At 36.8% G+C, this 26,001-nt stretch overlaps 1 pseudogene; it reads left to right on the top strand.

The window, feature by feature from the left end:
• Positions 1 to 17,685: 17,685 nt before the first annotated feature.
• Positions 17,686 to 25,363, top strand: LOC113274736 (annotated as a pseudogene).
• Positions 25,364 to 26,001: the final 638 nt, after the last annotated feature.

Raw genomic sequence — 26,001 nt, 5'->3', positions numbered from 1 at the left:
GGGGGTATTATATAGAAATGAATCTCCAAAGGTTTTATTTTTAAAAAAACTAGCTGTTTTCTTTTTTGAAATTCAAAATTGTCGGCATGGTCGCAATTATACATGCAATGCCGGTATGACGTATCGGCGCTGAACCATGTTGTTCAACCATGCCGGTAATAGTTGCATATTTCTCTGTGAAGAAATTCAATTGTACCGGCATGAATATCTAACGGTAAACCATACCGGAACTTGGTGCCGGCATCCCATGTCACATTTACTTCAATGCCGGAGTTTGGGTGATTTCAAAAAAACTAGACGTTGAGGTTTTTCTCTATATAAAGAGAGCTAATACTTGGACCCAAAAGCCCAAAACTCGTATGTTCTTATATATCTCCTTGAGCCTCTTAACTTAGAAACACTAAACCCTAGAATAATCATCTATAAATAGCTTAGTATAGTACTTAATACCACTTCTAACAAATGGCATCGTTCGATTCCGAGGAAGATTTAGCAATCACCCAAGCATGGTACGCCGAAACTCGTCCTTCAACTATAGATAACAACACGCTGGATTCCATGTGGTTGAAGATTTTTAACAAGTTTATTCACGATTACGGTTACCCGAAATGAAGAAGTGCTCAACAAATCGAGCAACGACACGACATCATCCTAAATGCAGTGGTTAAGTATCTAAAAGTGAAACACCGGATCGAGCAGGGCACCCGCAATAGATTGTCCCCTCAACAAATTGTAAGTATCTTTATGATTAATTCTACACAATCCACTCTTTTTCAATTTTTAAGTAACAAACTAAGTTTTTATGTTGTTTTTGTAGCATGAAGCCGTGAAAATGCGTTACTTACAGGAAAAGGATAAGCTTTCATGTTTGATGCCAACGTGAACCACATTGTAAGCAAAGTCACGGAGTACCACCAGCTGGGTGAATCGGAGATGGATTCTTCCTAAGAAGATTGATAGGTTTAGCGGTATTTGGTTAGGTTTTTAGGGTAGTTTTTGGTAAGATTTTGTGGGAACATCTCTATGTAAACCCTCACGAGACTATAACTCGTCCACTTGGGTCACCAAGTGGTTTAAAGGATTGATGCACGTGCTAAGTGCATTCGTGCTTCCTGCGACAAGGATTACATTTGAAATAAATTATATTTTCGGCTTACTTTGTTAACATAACACAATACCGTCAGTTGTCCGTCATAGATACTATATACTATCCTATGCCGGAATTTAGTGTCAAAATTATGTGTGCAATAAACCATGTTCCGGCTTTAAACTCATATACATTACAGCGCCGGTAACCGCTACCGGCATAGTCGAACATCTTCTGTACACTGCCGGAATGGAACATTCAATGCATAACGACTATATTTTTAAACCATAAACCAATAAAGACCATTTCCGGCGTGGGATCTAAGTTACTGACAATGCCGGAATGATAAAGTGGAAAAGAGCCGTTGTGTCCTCATCTATTTAAAGGAATGGATACACCCATTGCACTTGATACCTCAAAAAAAAGGGAGATCCAACATATATCTCTGATGGAAAATCAATCACCAACTACCAACTTCATCATTGCCATGGAAAAAGAAAAACTTAAGAAGAACAAATTATCCACTCCGATAGGAAATGAATCATCATCCACCACCAACTCAATTCCCATTATACTAGGAAAACTTAGAAGGAAGGAGCAAACCACCAAGTCACTTGTCTCAATGGAAGTAGAGATACTTAGAAGGAAAATAGAAGAAGAAGAGGCAGCAATACAAGAAAAATATCGCAAAGAAACTAAAGAGATACGTGTAAAACAAGCGAAGATAGAAGAGGATGTTGAGGAAGAAACCAAATGGATTAAGAATTAATTCATAGTATCGGATTTGACGGAAGATCACCGCCCTTCAAACCTATTTTGGGGTCTTGTTGAGGATGGTCCTTATATGTCGAGGTTATATGACGGTAAGGGCAAGAAACGCAAAATGGATTACGGGGATGAATTTATAGCGAATCAGACAATTTCCCTCATAAAATTATGTCGCAAATACAACGAGTTCCTCGCAAGATATAGAGGGAATGGGTGGCAAGCTCAGGACGCATATACCAAGTGGAGAAAAGAGCCTTTTAGGCATTTCGAAGGTGCTTTGTTTGTTGAATCTCGTTACAAGAAATAATGTTAGTTGAAATTAGCTTAAGATCTTTCATTTCATGTGTAACGATGTTTATGTGGTTAATGTTTTTAAGTTTATTTCCTTAAGATTAGTATGAGGGCTAGTTTGGGTTAATGTTTTTAAGTGTTATTTATTCCTTAAGATTATGTGGTTAATGTTGTTTTTTTCCTTAAGTTTATTTCCAGTGCCAGCATTGAAAAAGAACCAAATAATATACCGTTACTAATGCTGGTATTGAAAAAGAACCAAATACTATACTGTTACTAGTGCCAGTATTGTAGAAACAATTTAAACTTATTGTCAGAGTGTCGGCATTGAATTGTATCATTTTTTCATGCCGGAATTATGACTGTTACAAAGTGAATTTATGTGGTAGTTACAAACTCCTTAATTCCACTTATGTGACGGTTACACACTCCTTCATCCCACTAAATTGACGCCCCAGTTATCTTTATTCTTTTCCATTGTAATTGTCGCACCAATTATCCCCCATTGTAACCGTTACAAACTCCCTCATTCCATTCATGTGACGGTTACAAACTCCATAAATTACATAAAATTGACGGTTATAGAATGGGAACGGTTCCATCTTTCTATTTCTTTGCTTTCACTTCGCAATTCCAGAAAAACTTCCAAAACCACTAAACTCCATTATTTGGTTTCATCCTCTGAACCAAATTCATTCAATTCTTCAAACCCAAAGAAGAATGAGTCCTCGCAAACCTCCTGAAAAACCAAAACCTATTCCTAGTGGTAAATCGAAATCATAAGCATTTATTGAACAAGATGATGATGAGGAAATAACAGAGATGATGAGGTAAGTAATGTTTATATTTATTGAAGCATTGTTAGGATTTATTTCATAATATAAAAAACACAAAATAAAACTTGCATGATTATTGTTTGTACTAGGTAAAAGGAAATTTGAAATTGAATTTAGTGAATTTGAAATTGAATTTAGAAATTCCAATTAAGTTTCGGCGTACAATTATATTACAATTCAATGCCGGTTATATGTCCTGTATCCCCCTTTTATTGCATGCAGGTTATTAGAATACCGGCATAGAAACCCTCTAAGTTTTGGTTTTGGTTACCTTATTTTGTTAAATCTCTATAGACAATTCCCATGCTACCGGCATGGAATTTTATTTTCATGCACCAGTACCGCGTAACCGGCATGGAATTTCTTTAGAGTACAATGCCGATACATATGCCGGCAGTATCGTTATGTTCAACGGCTATGCCGGTTTTGATTACCTTATTTTGCTAAATCTCTGTAGACAATTCCCATATTACCGGCATAATAGTTTATTTACATACAATGTCGGTACCTCTGAACCGGCGTAGAATTTCTTTAGACCACAATGCCGGAACCTGTGTCGGCAGAATCTTTATTTTCATCGGCCATGCCGGGTTTGATTTCCTTATTTTGTTAAATCTCATTTTGTATGTAGGTCCAAAGCTGCAAAATTGAAGAAAGGAAAGGGAAAAGCTGTTGATGAAGGAAAACCTAAGTCTTCTTGGCCTCGACGTGGTCGGGATGATCCGGAACGTGGTAAGGTCATGATTCGGGAGATTCCCCCGGAGGGAGACATAAGCAGCGATGATGATGCTGAGTGGGAGAAATTTGTACCTCCTGATCCAGTAGGTGGCTCATCCTCACATGGCTTAGGACAACCTGAAGTTGAAGCCAATGAGAAAAAGGAAAAGGACCCACCAAAGCACCTCCCAAAACCATATGACATGATTCCAGAACACACTGATGGCAAACATTGGGGTCAACGGAGAGATCTGAAACTCTTATTTGACTACAAGGACTCATGGGCGCGTTGGATCTATTCAACTTATGTAATACATTTTCATCTTGTTGTTATATTGTTTATATATGATCAGGTGAATTGAAGTTTGTTCGGTGTGTTTTTATAGGGCCACAAGAAAGCCTACATTGTTTGCCGCCATCAACAAATGGATACATGGAATTTGTAAGGGGAGTGTCTGGTTGTTCAAGCGGCAGTAAGAGCATTTGGGTTGTATCCCGCGGTAGAAAACTATGTGGCCACTAATCAAGTGATGGCGAATTGCTTCTTGGAGAGGTTTTATGCTTCAACTGATACCATGCATTTTCTTTTTGGCGAGATGACCATAATCCCTGAAGATTTCCAAAGAATATTAGGTCTTGAGATCCTTGGAAAAGCCGTTAAGAAAGAAGCTGACGGTAAGACCCTAGAATGGTCCAAGATCTATGAGCTGACTAGAAAGTTGTTTGGTTGGGACGAGGCAACGACAAAAGAAGATATGTACTTGTCAAAGAATACCATGACAAAGACTATTAAATTCGTCAAGATCAGAGAATTGTTTGGGAATACTATGGGCAAAGAATTGAATGCCTTTTAAAAGAGACTACATCACCATCGTATTGTTAATGACTAGGCATTGGTCGCTTACCTTTTCCATCACTTATCTTTGGTGTGGCTTCGCAATTTTCAGCTTGATGTACTTGACTTGATGTAGGTTCCTTCTTCGGCCTTTTCATTTTTGATATGCAAAGCCGCCCCTTCAACTATGGGTGTGACTTTGGAATGCTCCCCATGTTTAATCATTGTTGGTACCTTCCTAGGACTACCCCTTTTCTTTGTAAAATAGACCGTATGCGTGGCATCCGCTTCCTCGGTTTATTGTTCTTGTTCCATCGATGCAGGTACCTTCGTCGGTCTACCCTTTTTCTTTGAAACCGGCACTTTTATCGGCTTGTGGTGTGGATACGGAATTCCCCGTTTGTTGTTGACTTGATGGCGGTTCCTTCCTCGGCCTACCCCTTTTCCTTGGAACCGGCGCTTCCGCGAACCTTGCTTCTGAAAGCTCACATCCATTTGGGTCTCGTTTCTTACTTTCCTCGTCTTCACATTCACGTTGACTCATTGCTTTCAATTCTTTACTTTGTTTTCTCCTAGTCGTTTTAGTTTGTGATCTACCGGGCGGATCTCCCTTTCTTGTATCTTCACTTTGTGCTATCCATGGGCGTGTAATTAGCCTAAGTTGGCTCAACAATACTTTTCGGCTAGCCGAGTTTCCACGTGAGTAAGCTTCATACAATTTCTTGGCCTCCTTTGTATCCCATGGTGATTGTCCGGGAGCTTCCGAAGGGGGAGGGTCGAAAGATAGTTGCTTCCAAAACGGATCAATAAGCTCAATAGGTATAACTTATACATACTTCACAAGCATATAATGACACAGAAGCTCCAATGAAGACATGTCGGAACAAATACACACATCACCCGGTTTTCCGTAGTTTAACTCTTTTTCCATTTTTCTAATCATATGTTTTATTACCCAATGCGAGACGTTGAATTATATTCCTTGGATCAAATTACCATATCGAAAATGTGATGTCATCATTTCCATTGAGCTTTTCTCAAAGGCCTTCTTGATCCTATCAATATCAGCCTTAAAGTATTGCTCCATTGCCTCGGTGATCGTAACCACGTTTCCTTGGCCGGACTGGATGAGATCTTTAAATCTCCCATGAGCGGACTCCGCTATACTAGTTGCTTCATTCCTATAGTGTCTATACTGATTTGTCCATGCACGCATAAATTTTTCCTTGAACTTATCCAACAATTTATCCCGATAATATGAGACGGCACTTGGATACACTTCGTTATATTTGGAAATAAACATGTTCAATCTCTTTCATATATATCCTCGGTAAGAGATCAATAAACTTTCTTCCAATCCTTTAGAAATTCCAACCACCTTTTATAATTTTCATCGTGTTCTTTGTCCACTCGCTCTTTAATCTTTCCTCTTTCATCTTCTTCTTCTTCGGGTGATACTTTCTTCTTACGAACATCTTCCTCTAGTTGAGCAACCATTATCTTCTTAATATCCGCCTTAGAGGGTTAAAACAAAGCATGACAATGTTTTATCACATTTTGACCTATATGATATGTACATAGGAAATTTTTGCATCCGGAAATACGTCAGATATAGCATTCGTTAGTGCGTCATCTTGATCGGTTATGATGACCCTCGAAAATTGATTTTACGGGAAAAATAATTTCAATTGTCGTAATGCCCAATGATAATTGTGATCCCTCTCTTTTTCCATTAAACACCAAGCAAATGTGAATGATACCTTGTCCGATGTTTGCCCTACGATGTTGAATAACGACATGTTGTATTTTTTTGTCTTGTAGGTGCAATCCATCATAAGAACACCACAACATGTATGAGCCAATTGTGAAAGCAAAGGATGCGCAATGAATATTTGAAGGGGCTTTTCGTCCGGCTCCATTTTAATGATACGCGTGTAGTTGTGATCCCAAGTTATCTTCTAAAATTCTTGCATAACGGTCCTCCCTTCCCATTCCACCCTTCTAATGGTTGCTTGTGCGCTATAAATTGTACTTAAGGAAGAAACGTTCCGATTATCCTTTTCCTTGAAGCCTATAAGAATCACTCTTGGTTTGATACATGTTTTGGTCATTATCTTTACATCCTCGAATTCATGAGGTTTTAGCTTCGCAACTAGGGAGTGACCAACAAAAAATTTCGGATACCGGTGGTTATGACGGCCAAACCACACCATACAATCCCATTCCTTTTCTTTGTCTCTTAGATAGAATACAAGCTTAAAGGGGCAATTATCCTTCCTCGTACGAGTCTTGTATACCTTATTAGTCTTCTTTGGATATACATAACCCTTCCTCTTATGGTTATCCTTCTTCTTATTGCCCTCTTCTCTCACAAACCATCTCAAAACGATTATCTGAACGTTGAGTATTCCTCACCAACACACACATGTTCTTAAGAGCCGTCTCTTTTTCCAAAGCAATTGCTTCCTCTGGAGATTTTATTCCCTACATAAGGAAAACAATGGGATATTATAAGGTTAATTACAAGCAATCCTCACATAAAGTTCTAAAAACTAGGTGTTTGGTAACATACCGGAGGCATTTTATAGTATTTAGACGTATCCGGACCAAGCTTGGAATTTGTTGGATCAATGTATGTCACAATCTAAGGAATAACTGAAAAGAAAATCGAATTAGTTCCAAATAAAATTAAATTACTATGTCGGGTACTAGTTCCGGCATGCTTGACGACAGTACCGCCAAAACAATCAAAGTCGGAAACATGTGACGGCATTCTCGATTAATGTTCCGGCATTCCGGAACTGCACTTGAAAAAGAGAAGCTAATTTTTAACAGTACTGGCATTGTATTTTCTTGAACATTAATACCGGGATTCGCAATACCGGCATGCTCGATATGTAAGGTTCCAAGCCGGTACTTAGTGACAGCTTTGTCCATAATTTACAAACCATGCCGGTACTGAATGTCGGCGTGCTCGATAATTTAATTACCACGCTGATATTTAAGTTCAAAAATATTTAACTCCTGGATGTTTTTCTTGTGGTACCGGCATAGTTAAGTTAGGAGTGAACCATGCCGGTTTGGATATTCCATGGAATATTCGGTGGTAGGTAAAAATTTAATTGCGTGCCGGCATGGAATTGTTGGGTTGAAGACCACGCGGCGGTTGATTCAAAATGGGGGATAATTTCCGCCGGCATGAAAATAGTATGAATATCGTGCCGGTTCTGTTGGTGCCGGCGTGGTATTCATACTACGAGTATGCCGACACCAAGCTTTTTCAGAGAAAAATGGCGGTTTCAAAAAAAAAAACAAATTTTCGACCTCTTGGCAGCATTAGCTGTGTGTTGCGGATACTTGTATGTTGAACTTGTTTACTTTCTTGGGTTGATTCTTCAAAAAACACTTCATGCTCACGAAAATCATATTCCAAGGGTGTCGGTTCATCATATAAGTCCAATTGTGAGTTGTTATCATTAACCGAAGATTGAAGATATGCTTCTTGTTGTAGTTGAGCTAAAGATTCAGCAGCAGCAATTCTCTCCTCACAATCATCTTCCATTTTTACAAAAAAAATTCAACTCAAAAATATTTTCCCTCCTTCTACTCTCACCTCGCACAAATTCAAATAAAAATACACGCTAATCTATCCCCCAAATACTTAAGATTTTATTAAGTATATTTAAACATTAAACCTGATTAGTGAGGGCTACATTAGGAATTAAAAAAATAATTACATAAGGGGTGACCCAGATTTGATATTTGGATCTAGTTTTTGTCATGTAGCTATATCCCCCAATTAGTTTTGATATCCCCTAATCGCGCGTTCTTTCCAAGGTATCCGCTACCTTTAGAGAACTTTCCTGACTTATTAACTCCTAAAATGAACTTATACACTATCCTAAAATAACTCTAAATATTAAATACGAAAATTTATTACTCCCTTCGTTTCAAAATTTTAGCCCTCTTTGACATAGTCAAAATATTAAGGAGACATAACAAAGTCAAAATATTAAGGAGACATGACATTTCCTAGACTAGCCTTATCATAATTGTCTTACTAGTCTAGACGCACACCCGATGCGCCTGCCAAAACATCAAACTACTCTCATTCAGTAATTCTATTACTATATTTTTTTTCTACGACAATAACTTCCTTATCCACGCATCCCCTGCTATATTTATTGAGTGGAAAGCCTTGGGTACCATTTATATCTTCTTTCAAATGATCAGACCCTTATAATATTTTGGCAGTCCACTTCGACTTACAGTGTTACCCCTTGTGATCTTCTGACCATTTTGTCCAGTCAATATGTGATACATAATCCCAGGATTTACTACTATGGGTGACAGTCTTAAGCAGCGCTCAGATTCATTAGAATCAAATCCAAGTATAATGCATAAATTACATTCATCAGAATCAACAAAATTGATGCCAAAACAAAATCATCAAGAAAAATTGAAAGTTGAAACTACACTTTTTCTAAGGAAAAAATATCCACCAAACCTCAAAAAACGATGAAACACTTATATAAATGACAACCTTACCGAACCAAATATATATATATATATATGAACTTCAAAATACTAGTTTTTTATATGTAGGAGATCGGTGTAACTGAACACATCTGTTGTATCAGTCATTTGGTCTACATCCACGTTATTAAATCTTAGCGTATACATCCACAATAAAATAATTCACCGCCAATATAAAATCAATTCAATATCCACCATTCCTTTATCGTATCCATTTAACGTAACAAAAATGGATCCGTAAATAGATGTATCAACCATCTGAAATAATAATGGAACATGTATCAGTCAAAAGAATATGTCCATTGAACATTCAGACATCCCTCGACATACACACTTTTACTGCTTCAAGAGACAAAAGAGAAAAAGAAAAAGAGGAGCAGTGAAACTTAATAAATGTAATCACACTTACACTTTATCCAAATCCATAGCTTGCCTCATCTGAAGGACCTAAATTTCAGTCCTAGAACACGCCTTTTATTTGTGCTGAAAATCGAAATGTCGTAGATTGTCAATCATCGCAACCCGATAAATTATTCTCGATGGCTTGATGCCTGCACATATAAGAAGTATGAGTAATCAGTAATGTAATAATAATGAATAGTTGTTAACCTATGCTATTCTCAATATTTGCATCAAGCTACAATTGTTGGTTTTGAAATAGGTTTTCAACTGTAAGCAAGAAAGAGTAAGCAGTATGTAGGTAGACTATAGAGTTATACTATATTTTTTTATATCCATCATACATGCCCCTCCAATTTTCAAGGTCATAATGACCTACACTATATGACTAACGTCCTTCCAACAAATTTTCCATTGGCTGAATGCTTGTAAAGTTATGCAGTTTTATAATTATAGATTTCATGTTTACAGCATATCCAAGATAAGTGGTCAGAGCATATGAATACACGTTTACGTGAATAACAATTCAAGATGAAAACTTAAAATATAAATTCGTTCATAACACCTTGATCAATCATTGCTACCCAAATGTAATACTGAAATGATATAAATAGTTACCCTACGAAAAAATGAACAAATCCAAAGGATGTTATTTCAGAGAATCGGATTTTCAGTGCATATGAGGAAGACAGCTGACCTTTTTCTTTTTGAGCTTGCATCAATGCCTGACATTGAAGGAACCATATCATGACTTCTCCTTCGTCTGATTACTTTTTCGGATGTTATCAATTGTTTGTACCTATTAAATAAATAAGTGAAAGCAACTTGAAGATCACTATGAAACTGCATTATGTCTAATATAAGTTTTGGATGTCAAACGAAACTCATTATGGACACCATTGTTTTAAAAATCTCTCATATTCTAAAGTTGTTTCAAACTAAATGATCCCTCAAACCTCAAAAGCTTAGCATATTTCCACTTATAATGCAAAATTGAGAATATAAACCATTACAACACCATGACCTCATACTTCAAAGTTCAAAGTATAGAACTGCAATCGCACTTACTCATATGAACTATACGTAAACTTCATATGCATAAAAATTTCAACTTTTGCCTCAGATTAATTTCTACCGACTCAACCAATGAATTTCGTAAATTATTAGACTCAACTTCAAATGTCGGTATTGAAAAAGCATTAGTCATTGAGTATACACATCACAATTTGAAACATGTTTCTTACCTTTAATGGTAAACCCGTGCATAAGCAAACATTATTGGGTCATTAGATTTAACAGAGACGACAAACCTGTCATAATATTTCCCAAGTACGCACTTAACAAACGATACTGATCACCACAAATAAATTAAGCAATCTATATATACACAATATAGGTTGTTTAATGTTTGTAAGATCTTATAATTTTTTAAATGTTACTACTATTTTTCATACTATACTATGATCCCAGATACCCTATTCAAAAATTTGTTTCATTGACACATGCAAACTACAAATTGAAAATGGGAAAGTAACAGTTGAAAGAAAAGGATGAACATCGATTTAAAATGATACAAAAATTGTCCCTAGTTGAGCATTGTAAAACTAACCCTATAATTTGAAATTTTACAATCAAAAGGAATTTCCATCTAAATATTGGCCCTAAACTAGAATTTGAAATTATAGAATCAAAAGGAATTTTCATCCACAAATTGGCCATAGATCACGTCTGACACTTACTTGAGAAGTTTCATTGAAGTTTCTTGTTCATCTGCTTCCACCTTTTTCATGGATGATTGGCAAGAAATGAAAAAAAATACCCATTTCTTTCTTTTGGTTATTTTTGTTTTGATGAAGCTTTAAGTTAATTGAGGAGAAGATGGATGTTTTCATAAAAAAGAAGAAACTTTGGTATGCCAGAAAAAATGAAAGCTAAAAGTGGGGGATGGCAGGATCCGAACTCGCAGTCATTATGTCGACATTTTAACGATGTGTCCTGTCTTCCTTTTTTTTACGGAGAATTAGAAAAGAAGTTTATAAACCCGTAGGGTATTGTTGTCATGTGACAGAGCTTCACCAAAGATAAGGCTTCATCAAAAGGGGCATTTTCTTTATCATAATACATAAGATAAGATAAAAGAAATGAACATAAAATTTTAAAAAAATGATATTAATCATATTTGTTTCAAAATATGTTTATAAATAAAAATAAATAAAGGTATATATTTAAGAGTGTTTCGAAGAAGCAAATCTTATTAACATTAAGAAATTAAAAAGTTATAAAAAAGGAAGTGGGGTCTTCAACCTTAAGCTATAGAAGAGTACAAATAGTAAAAAGACCAGACAAAATGACCAAAAACAAAAATAAGACTGACTAAAATCCGACAAAACTTGAGAAGGTTTTGTACCATTCTTAGGATTCAATTTTTTTTTACAGTGAATGTACAGTTTTTTCCTCAGAAAAGTTGAATGTTTCCGTAGTTTCCACTTGATTAATTGCATGCGTCTACCACGTTACATGTTCATGATGTTTTCCATCTCAAATTACAACATCTAGCACTAGGTATGACATACTTACAATTATATATATGATTATAATTTTTTGGACTTGAGGAAACAAAATAAATTGTTGGGGAAAGGGCGTGTGGATAACAAGTTAAAGAACCAGTTGCTACTGATGGTTGCTCACGGTTGTTTCTATAAGAAAGTTGAATCTTGTTTTATGTAAAACTTAGTACCTTTGACTAATCTCTCATTTACTTTTTGTGGATAATTCATGTGATTGTAAGCTAGAGGATTTCATGAAATACTCGTTATCATCGGCGGGTTAAAAGAGCAAGAAATATCTAGGTAATTGTAGTGAAGATATGTTAGCAAATTATTTGAAATTTAAAGATGAACTATTAAGATTCGGTATCAGATAGTATGTACCATAGAAATCACTAATTTCAACCCTTTAACCAGATAGTATGTACCATAAAAACCCCTAATTTCAACCCTTTAACCAGTTAAACACAAACACAAGCACATAGAAGAAAACTATTGCAATCTTCGAAAATCATTATTTGCCAAGTTGAGATCCTTCAAGTTATGAAGTTTGTCAAAGAAATTAAGAAAAGTACCGGTGAGGGTTATATATATATTATTTAATTTAATTAAAGAAATCAAATAGATATGGATTGCTGAAATACATGTGGAACAACTCCTATAAAGTTCTTCATCCCAAGGTTAAGAGAAATAAGAACAATGGAGGTCACTGGACAAAATGGTATAGTCCCCGCGTTTAGGTGGTTGTTAGAAAGGTCGAGATATTCAAGTTCTGAAAACAAGTAAATGTTGTCTTTTGAAAAAACTGAACATGAAATTGGAGTTGAAAGTTCATTACTACATAAAGCAATACCGTAAGCATTAGATAGTTTTTTCCCATCCTCTATTGAGATCTCACTAGTGAGTTTCTTTTGTGATAAATAAATAAAATAACATATTGACGCTGAAGAGGATGTAGACCAGAAGGGTTATAGCTCCGTGAAAGATTTATATATGTAAGATTTTTTGGTGCGTCAAAATACAAGCAGGAATAGCTCATAAGTTGTTTTTGGACAAGCCTAATGTATCAAGTTTAGTGAAATTTCAAAAGAAAGCTAGAATATATCCTTGAAGATTGCATGGTTGCAGCTCTAACCTCTCAAGTGAAAGCTTAGTAGAATGAAGTGGGGTGTTGACATAATTACACATATAACTTATTTGAGTTGAAATTGCAAAAGAAAGACAAAATATATCCTTGAGCACTGCATGATTGTAGCTCTAACCTCTCAAGTGAAAGCTTAGTAGACTGAAGTGGGTGTTGATAATTACACATATAACTTATTTAAGTTGAGATTTACTCTGGTTAGGTTTAGTTCATTGATAACAAGGTTAAGTTAGACTATTCCGTTGATAGAGTTTCAAGAAAAAATATCAGAAAATTTTCAGTTATATTTTTGCGTGCTGAATCAATAATTTTAAAAGACAAACTATCGCATTGTGGTTTTCGGATGACTCTGTTTATTTTTTTGTAAGATAGGTCTAATGGGAGCAATTGTTAGAGATCAGTAATTGTAACAGATAATCATCCTTTAGTTGAACAACCTGAAGTGAAGAGACTTACCATTAATGGTGTAGTTAAAAAAGAACTTGGTATTGATCCTTTTTTTTTCTCTTGTGAAGCACGTGCATTTGTTTCAAACATCAAATTGATGTTGACTTAAAGATCATAGCTTACACTCAAATTAATTAGTTCATAAGTTAATTACTAGTCATGGTCACGATGCCTGAATACAGTAATACTGTTCAAGTAGCTAGCTAATAATTATGTCATTAACTTCCCCTTCTTCAATTCCTAATGATTTTGCATGTTTTTCTTGAAAATGAAACGAATGATCTTTTAATCTTTAAATCCTTATTCCAAAGACTTTTCAAGCCACTTGTCTTCATGGAAAGTCGATGGAAATCGAAATCACGAGTGTAAACTACGTTTTATTTGCAACGATTTATCCAATCGGTTTCCTTATAAATTGTTAGAACGAAGTTAATAATTAAAGACAACCCTTAGTTTATAACATTGATATTTTCGTAGGTGGAAAGTTTAACTTTTGGTCAAACTCTATATTGTGCAAGCGTGTTCCTAAAGTTTGAGAACTTAAGAGAATATATTCCTAAAGTTTGGGAACTTAAGAATATATATTCCTAAGGAATAAGTTTGTACTCTCAATATATAAGATTAATACTGAAGTTAATTATGACATAATCCAACCTAGAAGAGGGGTAAATCCTTTTTCTTAGGTCTTTGCTCTCTTTATTAAGAGGGTCGAGTGCTATTGTAAAGGTGTGGCAGAAAAACTGGTTGGGAGAGAATGTACCTTGCAAAAGGTGTACCATGTATATCTTATGTTATGCTTGTGTGCTTGTTTATCTTTTATGCCTCTTATTCTTTCTCTTTGTTTGGTTCTAATTACCTATTTCCCTTTGTGAACTTATATTCCGCTGCACTTAGAGCGCCAATTTTCCCAACACAACTGTCATGAGAAGATAAATAATCAGAGAGACCTGGAAGTTTAGCCTATGTATTTGGTTGGTTTATTGACCAAAGAACTTAAATTGGACCCATTTTTAAAATTTATATTGTGAACACCAATTAGTGGTACATCATTATAAGTATAATATTGAAATTCCCCTAAGTTTTAATTATTAGGCTACCTTGAAAAATTACATAGAAGATGTGGTAGGTAGGGACGTCCCGTTGTTTCATCATTATATACATTCCATATTGGCACAATAAATGTGCAATGTGATTTTCATTCTTTTGTATTACATAAAACCAAATAACATGAAAGATAACACTACAGGGTTCTTAATCCTACAAGTGGCTTAAACAAATATTTTGATCATTCCTGACACCGACTTGTTTACCGTTGATAGCGTCCCCTTCAATCATCACATCTGTAAGATAAAGATTTTTCTTCAATTCCAAATCACATACATTTGTCTGAAAAGAAGTTGTATCAAAATCAGTCTGGTACCCGAAAAGTCTTATATAATGATGAATGATCCTGAATAACTTTACAAACAAATAAAATAATATGATTTAGTTTCTTTATTCTTCTTTCCAGTAATCTGGATTGATGAGATTTTTGAGACAATGCTTGAAGAAAAAAAAATCTGCTGTAACAAATCCATGCATTGATCATATAGTCAAATCCATTCGAAAGCCCCTAGGGCAATAATAAACCGTTGTAAAAGAAAAACTTAGAGAAATAACATGCATGAACTAGCCATTGATAATGTTTATTTAAAGTTTAAAGCAAAGAAGAAAAACAAAAATCTAAAAATTGATATTGCAAAAATGCAATATTTATTAAAAACAAAAAAACATACTAATATTTCCTAGATTTGCTTGGTAAATTTGAAATCTCATACGAACAAATCTAGATTAAAAACGAAGGAAAGGGAGGAAAAATAAGATGGGGAAAAATTAGGATTATTTTTCCAAGAAAACTGTTATCCAAGGAGAAAAAAGAGATTGAAACACAATCGCATATGTAGCTATTTTTCCTTATACTACTTTACGATTTTAGGATTTCTCTGGCTCAATGGATTTAGTGGGTGCAGTTCCTTGCAAGACATTAGGTGCTTTCTTTGTTTGGCTTCTATCTTTTTTCCGAACAAAAATCCGGTGATCTACCACATAGAACCCATATTCCCAAGAATGGTACCGATGAGTCCGAATTTATGGACACTCTTAACATTTCAATCTCTACCATTAATTTAATTTAGGGAATTATACAACGAGGATCGAGATTCTAAATATAGAAGATAATGGGGTCGTAGTTTAATAATCAACCAATCGGAACAATATGTTAAATATATACTCCTTAGAAGAGTGTAAACAAATTTGAACTCGATACCAGTGACCAGTTGTAAGATTAACCAGTTAAATGTCTTCAACCGGCCGGCATCCTTGTTGGAGTGCTTACTTCAAGAAAATTACGGGTAGTTTGACTAACGGTCAATGTGCTTCAAATACATACTCCACAATCCACAACACTTCAACAAAACTCAAATGAAATCGCTTGGAGAATCTTGCTTTACAGCTCTTTTGAGTTTTGCCGAATGCCTTGAGAATTGGCTGAGAAAAATTTCAGGCCGAGGAATTATCGCCTAAGTTTCTACCGTCATAAGGGCCTGAACATATGGCCCCCAAGGATTTCATGTTTTTTTTTTTTTTTTGCCTTAAAAAGCCACTTCATTGACCTTAATTCGGTCATACAAACAAGACTTGCAAAAGTCAAATACTTCGAACTGGAACTCAAAGGAGCGGACCCCACAACTGTCGTTTAGCCAATAGGAAGAAACCAAATCAGTAAACACAGAATTTCACCATCCCAAACCCAACAATAGAGTGAATTTTACATCCAACAAGAACCCTAAAAAACCAGACACAAAAAATAAGAACCAAAATTTTGAACAGATTTTAATTTTTACAAAATTCATTCAAATTTGATTGCTTGCTGTTGTTTCTTCTTCTTCTTGTTTCAAGATTTTGAATTCCTTACAGGTCTGAATCTCTCCTTCACTTTTTCTACTTCTTTTCTTCTTAACTTATTATTGTTGAATCATTAGGTTTTGAGTATTTATGGACCTGGATACCCCTGGTTTGATTGAGTTCGATATTGATGTGAAAAACTAGCGGTTCATGGGATTTCAACTGTTAGGGATTCTATTTGATGATTTGTTGTTAGGGTTATTGCAATGTTTTGAAGTGATTGATTTGTGATTAGTTAGTACTCTACATGTTCTTATGATTGCAGAATTTATGCTTGTTTTTAATTCACTAAGTTTTACTACTTTTGTTTGCATTGGTGAATTCTGATACAGTATCGAATTAATATGCATCCAGATGATTACCCATTCAATGTTTGAAGATGTGGATGAACTTAAGTTGCATAATTTGTTCACTTCTGTTTTTCCTATATGCATAATTATTCCAATCCTAGTTACATTGTTATATCGTACTTCTTCATTGATTTATTCGTCGGCCTTCTATATGATGAGAAATATGCATTATGTCAAAAAAAAAACAAAATCAGTTACAATTTCATCAAATCGAGATTTATATAGACATAATTAAACAAATTGATCGTCAAGTCCCTTCGTATATAATCAAACTAACAAATTTCCAGTTCAAACTTCTTAAAAAAATTCATTGACTCTTTTGATTGATTCAGACTCTAAACGAATTTTGTTTTCTGAAAAACAGAGTTCTTCAACTGTCCGGTTAAGAAGACAAAGTTCTTCACAAATTCCGACCCATATACCAACAATTTGACCCATGTCCAAATTTTCAAGATAGTGCTGGTTTTTGTTGTTGGTTGACTAAGGAGTGTTTGGAGTTTCTGAGTAATTGGGATTATTGGGTTTGTTTGGAACTCGAATTTGCAGGCTAGAGAATTGCAGGGAAGAAGCTATATAGGACGCAAAACAAATAGCAAACTGATTGATCCATCACTCGTTTCACCTCTCCAAGATGTTCGCCATAAGTCCCAAGAGAACAAGATTCTCTTTGTTAGTTAGTAGTATTTGGAACTGAAGTATGTTTTGGATTCTAAAATTGTTGATATGAGGACATTAACATTTGGGGGATGGGGGGTGGGGTGGGGGAATTCTTGGTTTTGTGTTCATTTACTTATTGAGCATACTCTATATTGTTTCAGAAAGTTGTGGATGAAAACGGTAGGCACACATATTCTGTGCTTGGTACTTGATTGGAACAAGAAACTTAAGCAAGCTTCAAATTTTGGGAACATAATATTTTCTGTTTCATTAGTATTGATTTTTGCCAATGTTGCTCATCGGTTGATCCCCTTATATTCCTAGATTTCCTGTAACTTATACATGATAGATGATTTTCTGGGTAACAATTTTTTGTGATGTCTATATACTGGTGAAATAACTTTGATATTATGTGTTTGGCTGCAGCAGGGTGGTGAGGCTATCAATTGCACTGGAAGTTTTTGCATTTGGATCTTCGGCCAAAGAAGGCTCGTGCTGCCAGACTAAAGATTAGGTGCATTTTCCATGTGAAATTTTTTCCCAAAATCTTCTCAATTTGGATATGGTATATTTCTTATCTAATAGAGCCTAATAATGTACATCTAGACTTAAAACCATGTAAACTTTAATTTGTGTCATAATATTTGTAGAAAGTGACTAAATATGCACATAAGCTGAATCAAATTGATTATTCTCTCTAAACTCTAAAATGTTTGAGAGGTTGTCTGTCTTAAAACCTGTAGTCTGTTCAGTCATAAAAAATGATTTGAAAATCTTATATTTCAGTTACATGCTTACTACCACAAGCAAGCTGAGTGTATTCGCGAACTTTCCTCTTACTTGACTAGGTCATCCATAAAGAAGAAAGAAATACATTTTCTTGAATTTATACATGACTCGGTAATTTTAGTGAGAAACCAATGCTTCAAACATAAGTTCACAAGATTTATTATATGATACTGACTAAAAATATGATTCCCAGTTGATACCACCAAATATTTAGTTGAAACTTGATGCCATGGAGACAGTTAGGAAGAGAAGAAATAACCTGGGATCCTCCCTTCGGTATACTAGGTGACATCTTTAGATTGTAGCTTCCGTCCTTTGGGATGTTGTAAGGGTGAGTTTGTTTGTCAGTTTGGGATAGTATGATAACACTTTGGGATACTTCATTTAGCGCACCTGAATTATTTCCGAAGCTTTCCATTTGGTTAAAGCATGTTGGTGTTTTTTACACCTTACAGGCTCTGTTTTCACGATGAACTTTGCTCTCATGTATGAAATTATGTGTAAATTACTTGGCAGGAAAGGGTAAAAGATGTGAATTGAATTTGTTCCCCAATTGTATTTTTTTGTCGTGTCTCACTGTTTTCATATGATGCCAAGAAATAATGCAAATGCTAAGGTGGGAATACATTTTAGATTTACTGAACTTGTATCCGATTTACATCTGTTATTAGAAACATGAGTTGTTTCTTCATTTTCTAATTCTCTTCTTACTTAGTTTCCTGGAACTAGCCTTCAACTAGAAGTTGATTTATTATAGTAAACAAGAAATTGAGACATTTCACTCTAATGAGTGCAATAGTCAAGTCTAATAAATAAGGCAGTCCTCATAACATAGGTTATCCTTATTTGACAAGTCTTATTACATGACTATCTTGCTCCAGAATAGATAGCCTCACAGAGATGTTCTGGCGACAAAGAGTGATGTGTGCAGGTCCACGAGTTACATGACTATCTTGCTCCAGTATATTTGTACAGAACGCAGGTCGTCGGCCCCCACTGCTACAGCAGTCATCTAGTATTACAGTAGGAAATGTAGTTGTTTTTCAAATATAATAATAGTTGTTCATATGAGCCCAATTGCAATTTCGATTAGACAACTATGTAACTGATCAGTAACTACTCTTGATGAATAAGCCATCCACAAGCATCTATCATTGGGTTCTTGAGACAAGATTTGTGTGCTTACCTAAATTTGTGTTTGAATACTTTGTAGGGAACTTGAAAAGTGGAAGGAATTTGTGTAGAATGGATGGGCTGGAAAGTATACGGAGTTATGTGAAAAGGGATACGGAGGATTCACCGGATCGGAAAGGTGATAGGGTTGGAGAAGAGGAAGACTGGGAAAGTAGTGATAAAAGGAAACATCGATCGAGCAAGTCCAGAAAGCACGCTAATGAAGAAGATGTAGAAGAATGGGATAGTGGTGGAAAGAGAAAGAATACCGGGGAAATAAGTGAGAGCAGGAAAAGGTCTGGGGGGTCGAGTAGAGCAGGCAGTGGAGATGACTATGATGCAAGAAAAGATGGAAGGTCCAAGCAGCCAAAGAAATACCTGGAAGAGAGGAGTGACAAGAAATCAAGCAGTGGATTTTAGGATAGAGGATCAGAAAGCAGTAGAAAAGGGAGAGATGCTTCGGGGAGTAAAGGGGTTGTGGCAGCTGATGAGAGCGAGAGGAATTCATCAAGGAAAACAAGCTCAAAACCCTCTAGTCATGAGGGTTCCCAGAGCAAGAGTAGAAGTAAAGTTGAAAATTCTCATGATGGAGAGCTTGATAGAGATTCAAGGTATTCTGAAAGGAAAGAAAGCAGTAGAGATAAAGTTCATGGATCTCGTGAGCAAGACAGAAATTCGTGGAGAAGATGGGATGAATCTGACTCTGTTCGTTCCAAAGAGGAAAGTAATGTTGTTGAAAAAACTGACATTAGGAGTGGCAAAACACCTGATGCTAAGCGCGAAAGTTCGAGAGAAAGAACTGTTGATGCGAGAAATGAGCATAGTGACAGCAAAAGCAGGGCCATTGATTTAGCCAATGATAAAGGAACAAAAACTAGCAACGGGGAAGAGAATAAGGTTGATGGGGAGAGGAGCAGGAGCAGAGGCAGGTCTAAGGTCCAAGAAGAAGAAACTAGGAAGGTTTCTGTAAGTCGTGAAGAGCGATCAAGTAGTGATAAAGCTAAGAGGTTCTGAGAGAAATCAAATGGGTTGGCAGAGGATCTGGAGTCTATTGCTAATTGGTCTAGTAACAGGCCTCATGGGGATAAACCTGACAAACATAAACAACAATCTGATCCTGCATATGGTGGCCATGTTGCTCTGGAAAGCCGAGAAAGATCTGTAAATGCAGAGGAAGACGGACACGCCAGGTCAAGAGATAGAGTTGGGAGGGATGTGAGGCAATCTAGAAGATCACATAGTCCTGAGAGAGGTGGAAGGCGTCGCCCAGAATCAGATGACTCTGGGTCAGACAATGACAGAAGTATTGGCCGCAAGAATATGGACAGAGAAAGTTATAGGGATGATAGATCAAAAGGAAGGGATAGTAGCAGCTGGGGTGATAGGAATAGAGAATGGGAAGGTCCTAAGGAAGGATGGAAAAAGAACGATAGCATGAATAATAAAGAGATGACAGATGGTGATGGGAATTTTGACCGTGAAAGAGAATGGGAGTCACAGAGGCGAGAACGTGAGAGGATTGACAGTGAAATGCATCTACATCGACCTGTATATAGGAAAGGTAGAGGCAGGCTTGACGGGGGAAATGGAACTGATTCGATAGAAATTCGGCCCAAGCCATCTCTTGATTTTGGTAGGGAAGAGTCTGCATCAACATTTGCTGGGAGGAAAACTGAAACGGGACAACGTACTGATTTCACTTCAGCAACAAATGATGAAGATTGGACACATCATCAGGAGGACAGTTCAAGAATGGCTGATGTTTACGGTACCACTGATGACCAGGAAAGATATCCAGATGATAGTTCCTCTATGCTAGATTAGAACATAGGAAGAAATAACATCGACGCTCAAGGCGGGAAAGGAAGAGGGCAAAAGCCACTTTTGAGTTCTAATCGAAGTGGTGGGGGCCAGAGTTCTAGTGCTGGTTCACAACCAGCTCAATTTGGAAATAATCAGGGATCAGTCCCTTTCAACAGAGCTCCCATCCAAGGGCCAAAAGGGAATAATAGACTTGGGAGAGGAAGAGGTAGAGCGCAAGGACGCGAAGTGCAACGTGTTGGCTTACAGATTCCTATGATGGGACCTCCTTTTGGCCCTTTAGGGTTACCACCTGGACAAATGCCAATTGGTAGCATGTCTCCTGCTCCAGGTCCACCGATGGGGCTTGGTGTTATGATGTCACCATTTGGAGGCCCTAATGTTTGACCAGGAGTTCGAGGTGTCGATATGAACATGAACATGTTAGCTGTTCCGCCTGGTCTTTCACCTATCCCTCCTGGACCTAGGTTCACTTCCAACATGGGAACTGGCCCCAACCCAGCCATGTTTTTCAATCAACCAGTCCCTTTCAGAGGAGTAAACCCTAGCATATCTGGCCCTGGGTTTAGCACAATGGGAACAATGGGACGAGGGATGCCTCAAGAAAAAGCACCTGCAAACTGGGGTCCTCCAAGACTTGGTGGGCCTCTTGGTAAAGCTCCTTCAAGAGGGGAGCAGAATGATTATTCTCAGAATTTCGTTGATACTGGTAAGAGGCCCCAAAATTTCTTAGGGAGCTGGAGCTAACTAGTACTGTGGAGAACTATCCGAAACTCCGAGAGCTTATTCAAAAAAAGGACGAGATTGTGGCGAATGCGGCTTCACCTCCCATGTATTACAAGTGTGATTTGCACGAGTTTGTTCTTTCTCCAGAGTTTTTCGGGACCAAGTTTGATGTCATTCTTGTAGACCCTCCATGGGAAGAATATGTTCATCGAGCGCCTTGGTGTTGCCGACAATATGGATTACTGGACCTTTGAAGAAATTTTAAACCTTAAGATTGAGGTATTGCTCTTTGCTCCACTTTCCTAATGCACTATTATATAGGAATTCTTAATATATTTCAGTTTTACACGTCGTAAATCATACTCTAAGCTTGCTCCCAATTTTTTCAGGCAATTGCTGATACACCTTCCTTCATCTTCCTATGGGTTGGTGATGGTCTCGGTCTTGAGCAGGGACGGCAATGTTTAAAGAAGGTATATACGAGCTTATATCACTACAGTGTGATAAGTATATAAAGGAACCGTTTATAACATGTTTGCATGGACCCTAATTTTTATTTTGAGGAGCCTGTGCAACTAAAAGACCACTGGATGGTACATCTTAGAATTTGGAATGTGGATGTGCTCATGTACCCATGATATTCACTTATCAGGAAGTGCACATTTTCTTGGGAGTTAGGGTCTGCTCGTTAGCTCCCTTAAGTAGTTGCTAATTTACTTGTTTTAGAAAGGTTAAATAAAAGTGCCTTGTACGACACAGTTAATTTTGTGTTTCTTCCAATAGATAAACGTGTCGGTCCTTGTTGTTTTCTGTTTTATGTTATATCTGTTTCCGTTTTCCTTGTAGTGGGGTTTTCGAAGGTGTGAGGATATATGTTGGGTGAAGACCAACAAAACACATGCAACTGCTGGCTTGCGTCACGATTCACGCACATTGTTTCAGCACTCAAAGGTTAGCTTTCAGTTTGTTGATACTCTGTATTCATTGCTTCCTTTTCAGCTTTCAGATAATAGTCAGGCCCGGTCCTGCTTTCCAGTGGCCTAAAGCCCAAAACATTTGGTGGCCTCCTATCAAGCAAAAAACATTATAAATCATTTCTCTTTTGGTCCCTCGCAAGTAAGCGTTTTTATTAGCGACGCCTTCCAAATCTACTTTTTTAAGTTTTGCCCCACAAATTCTATCAATTTCACAAAACATCCTTATTCTAAAAATATGGAAGTCTGAAATCGGAAAGTAACATTTTAGTTTTGTGGCCTCTTTCTCCGCGTGGCCTCAAGCGCAGCTTGTGTGGCTTATATGGCAGGGCCGGCCCTGATAATAGTTGTTTTGTTGTTAGGCCAGCTTCCTAAAATACTTGGCTCTTATTTTTCTGTATAAAAGGAACATTGCTTAATGGGAATAAAAGGAACGGTTCGTCGAAGCACTGACGGGCATATTATTCATGCCAACATTGACACGGATATAATTATTGCTGAAGAACCTGCCTATGGTAAGTTTTTACACTCATTTACTGTTGCTGCACCACCAATTTCTTTAATCTTCTGCTATTGGGTGCTTCGTTTAGCATCTCTGCTTTTACACTTTGTGGAGCACTTATTATCTTGATTTTATATTTAACTCTGTAATCTCTGTGAATTTGTTGTCATTATCTTTCTGCCCTGGGTCAAGATAGGAAATATTATTGCTTTAGACTTTCTCCTATTTGGCGGTACTTTCGCTAAAAGGTGTAATGCGTTTTCTTCTCGCTACCAACAATCTCGGGGATGGCCTTAGGAAGATTTACATATTTCTTATTCCTTTTTTTTTTCTCCTTTTTTGAAATGCTAGAGGGTAGATATCATTTGGCAGCTTACTGTGTCACCCTTAAACTTTGAGATGACAAACTGACACAACTCAACTGATTAATTATCTTATCAGAGGGGTTTTAGCTTGTACTTTAAATGATTGTCTAATTAATAATTGGCCTCTTGAGGTTACGACTTTCCTTTTGTTCGAAAATGCTGTAATACTGTAGTATTGGTGCTTTGTTTTATTTGTTAAGTCAAATCAAATGTGTACAGAAAAGCAACCATAAAAATATTTTTTAACCTCAAAGGTTAGCTAGCCTTTCAGTTTGTTTGTATTCTATCAAAGGAAATTTACTGCATCCTTCCACCTTTGTCTGGCCTGTTTCCTGAAAAAAAATAGCTCTAATTCCTGTGTTAAAAGGAAGGAATAAAAGTTCGTCGAACCAGTGATGTGCAATAACCTGCTTATGGCAAGCGTTTTGTTCATCTAGGACTTTTGCTGCTCTGCTATTTTCTTTGACCTTCTGCTATCTGTATGTTATGTTTAGCATCTATGTTTGTAGACTTTTTGGACCTTCCTCAACCTAATACTTTGTGCAGGCTCAACCAAAAAACCTGAGGATATTTACCAGATCATTGAGCATTTCTCCCTTGGGCGTAGAAGGCTTGAGCTCTTTGGTGAGGACCATAACATCAGGCCGGGTTGGTGTACTGTTGGAAATGGATTGTCTTCCTCTAACTTTAATGCTGAGGTACGTCAACTTTGTACTCTAGGGAACATGTAGCGAATCATACTTTTGTACCTATTTACTTACTTTTTTTTTTTACTTCATGGTGTTGCTTTTAAAGGGTGTAGAGCACCACCGAACAAATGCTTTGCCTAAAATACTTTCTATTCTGGTGTATTATTCATTGCGTGCAGGCATATTTGAGGAATTTTGCTGATAAAGATGGAAAAGTTTGGGTTGGAGGAGGAGGACGTAATCCCCCACCAGATGCACCTCATCTTATATTAAAAACCCCAGATATAGAGAGTCTTCGACCAAAATCACCGCCTCAGAAGAATCAGCAGCAGTCATCATCTCTGTCGCTGACATCCATGAATGCCGCCAACAGAAGACCTGCCGTTAACTCCCCGCAGAACCCAAATGTTCTCACTCTGAACCAAGAAGTCTCAAGTTCCACCCCTCCGACTCCTCTTCCTTGGGCTTCTTCGCCAATGGGGGTTGGCTTGAAAGGAGCAGGACCAGATGCCGTCAACGTTATGCCTTCTAATGATAATTTTTTTGATAGTTATGCATTTAGAAATACTAACAACTTGCAGAGCGCACAAGTAAATGTAGATCACCGAGAGGCCGAGTCTTCTCATGGCCCTGGCGCGGCGGCCAACATGTTGTAACTTGTAACTATAATATAACACCAACAATTGTGGTGTTATCTGAGAAACATTGTAATTCAATTTGTTTCTCTATATTCACATATAAATGGAAAAGTAAATATCTTTGTATCAACAAGAACGTTTCAATGGTCGGCAGAATCTATTACCTGACACCCAAAGGGCCAAAACTCGATTCACACCTGAATTAGGAAACCGGCCCGTTTCAGGAAAGTTGTTGTATCAGAAACTTCCCAGCTTTCTCAGACACCAGCAAAATATCAGAGACAGAGACCTAAATTTCGAAAAAAATTCCGCAATCTCAGAGTCTCTTTGTATTAGAAATCTATCGCCTGTACCTAAAATGGCAAATACTCAAGTTAAGAAACCGGGCCGAAATTGGAAGCCGGCCCGCGTTATTGTTTCAGTCTTATAAATAGAGAACCTTAACCGGCTTTCTCAAAAACCCAAATATCGGAGAAAAAAAAACCTAAGAATCAGAGACAGTATATATTCTGCAAATTTATCTTAGATTTTCATCCATGGCTAGATATGAATCTGAGGCTCGTCAGAAACAACATGGTAGATATTCAAAGTCTCGAATCGATGATGATGAAGAGGAAGGTGAAATTCTCGAGGCGGAAGAAGAAGATGAATATCTGGTAATCACTTTTCCCTTTTATCGGATTTTTTTTCCTTTTTAATTGAATTACTTTTTATGATTAATTTTGTCCGAAATCTCAATTATGACTAATTAATGTCAAACAAAAGACA

The sequence above is a fragment of the Papaver somniferum genome, chromosome 4, assembly GCF_003573695.1.
Source record: "Papaver somniferum cultivar HN1 chromosome 4, ASM357369v1, whole genome shotgun sequence".
NCBI classification, from domain to species: domain Eukaryota; kingdom Viridiplantae; phylum Streptophyta; class Magnoliopsida; order Ranunculales; family Papaveraceae; genus Papaver; species Papaver somniferum.
This window is presented reverse-complemented; position numbering and strand designations above follow the sequence as displayed.